The sequence below is a fragment of the Ceratosolen solmsi genome, unplaced genomic scaffold (genome assembly GCF_000503995.2).
Source record: "Ceratosolen solmsi marchali unplaced genomic scaffold, CerSol_1.0 scaffold56, whole genome shotgun sequence".
NCBI lineage: Eukaryota > Metazoa > Arthropoda > Insecta > Hymenoptera > Agaonidae > Ceratosolen > Ceratosolen solmsi.
Genome location: NW_011948425.1, coordinates 5,436,960 through 5,439,500, shown reverse-complemented (window position 1 = coordinate 5,439,500; position 2,541 = coordinate 5,436,960).

Here is a 2,541-nt window from a genome sequence, read left to right as displayed (position 1 = left end):
TTTCGATCACTAGCGCGGCGATTGGAAAATAAAAGGCAAATGCTTCGCATAATTATACTTATACTATTTGTTCTTTCCAGATAGGCGCAACTTGTACGACCCGTTCTACCAAAGTTCTTACTCGACGACTCGAGCCCCTTGACTTTTGTATTGACGGAGCTCGCTTTTTCTCAAGTCCTAACCCTCGACTCGTCTTTAACTTTGTCGCTTTCGCGACTTCGTTTTATGGTCGGCAACGACAACCGTTTATTTACTTGGTCATTTGGCGGACTCGTCTAAGGTTCCACTTCGTCGCTCAACGTCCTTCTCCGTTCCTCCATTGGCATTAGTTGCCGACTTTGCTCCGATTTAGCAATTGCGACGGCTTCGATCGTATCACGCGGCGCTAAATCTCGTTGTTCTTTTCTCACGAGCTGCTGCTTCAGCTATTGTGTTGCAATCGACTTCTGTCCCCGAATTACCTACCGCTCCCATTCCACTTCCACGCTCTTTTAATGCGGATCGCGCGCATCCGCAGTTTGACGCTTCCGTGCGTGTTAACGTTCTCCCATTTTATGCATTACCCGGCTTATTATGTATTTAAGGATAGTCGCCCTCGTGAGCGGCAATGTGCATACGAAATGCGCATTGTCAAAATTTTCCAAATAAATTAAAACGGTCTAGAGTTTCAGGGTGAAATTAAATGGAACGTATGGTATTTATATAATGTGTATTGTTCTTAAACGATGCTATGGCGATACATGAAACTTGAAAATATTTCTACTGCAATATTTATGATTCGTTTAACGATTGTAAATTTACGAAACATATTATTTATTATAATATTTATAATAATTTTCAAGGATATTAATTTTTATAATAAACGCGTGTAAAAATTTAATTCAAAAATTAAAATGCGCGCAGATTGAAATAATTTAAAGAGTAAAGAAATTAAATAATGCAAAAAATACAATAACATCACCAGTATTTAAGCAAAAATATCAGATAAAAATTAGAATGCTTTTTTTCGCTTTTTTACTTTTTATCATTTAATCTTATATATATGTGCGTAATTTTGTTTTTATATAATTTAACATATATATATTTAACTTATATAATGTTAAGATACACGGAGTGTCCTAAAATACATTTCTTAAAGGGATTATTTTGAAAATTAAACCTCCTAGGTAATGAAATAATTCAGCACGAACTATGTTTAATTTGAAATAAAAATTATAATGTTATTTTAGTAGGAGACATTTCCTTTATTTCGCGTGTTAATTAAATCTTGTAAATAATTTATCAACTGAGATGTTAATAAAATTTTGTTCAAGCTTGATAATGAAAGTAATTTTTAAATCCACGTAATTTGAATTAAAACCATAATTTTAGGACGACTTTTCCGAAGCTATTAGTTAGCTCTATTATTAGTGCTCCTAATTAATAACACGCAGGATATCTTGGATAAATATCTTGGTTTAAAGGAATGAGCCTGATAAACATAAGTGAATATTAACGAGTATCTTTCAAGTGAAATTCGTGGTTTTAGTTAATAAATTTGAAGTTGGACGAACGTTTGGTCCCCATAAAATAAACTCAATACGGTTGTAAGGGGGTTCGATAGCAAACATCATCGCCCCGAATTTACAACTGTGTTTTTTTATTACAATTAACAACAATGTCCCGAAATATATTTAAATTTCAAATATAGTCTACAGATGTTGAAAATCAGATGAGATTTAAACGAAGAAACTTTTTTGAAAGAACTAATTTGAAAGTTAAAATTACCATTATAGACTTTATGCTTGTATACATAATGAGATCTGAATAATGTATTAATTATTAGGGAATGTTCTATTACTGACGATTATGCGATATTATAAACTTTAATCGTAATATATTGGACGTCGAGTACGTCGGTGTTATAAAACAGGTCACTAATGGATATGAATTCCGTATAGCAAGCTTTTAATGACTTTCGGTTAGAGCTTGAATATCTCGCAATATACTTCTCTATTCACTTTCAGTGCCAGCTTGTTGCGAGAGCTTAATTTCGTCAGTTTACGTGGGTTAAACCTCGAGACGGCTTTAAGTAGAAAATCGCTGCTTCATACGAAATAGCTTATGAGTTCTTATCTTAAATTGTGAATTTTAACTTTAAAAACTTTTCACTGTTTTTTTTTTTTTTTTTTTTTTTGGCATTTTTTCCATTGTCCCCCCCCCCCCTATAAGTGTATATATATATATATTAATTAAATAAAGCCAAGCTCGAATGTCTTTGAAAGGATGATACAGCCAACGACGATCTAATTTTTTTTCGTTGAATTCTTTACGTAGATCTTCTTACTTTCATTTTTACACTTACGAAGAAATTTTTATTCTTTTGCTCGTATTATTCATTCGTCTCAAATATTTCAGTCGATAATTTTCAGCGAATTAATATTATTAACGGCAGCGAAAATTAGCTTGTATCACTGGATTTATTCAATGATCGAACAGTCGAGTCTAAACAATGAAAGCGTCGAGCTTCAATTTGCAATAGAGGATACTTTCACATTCGTT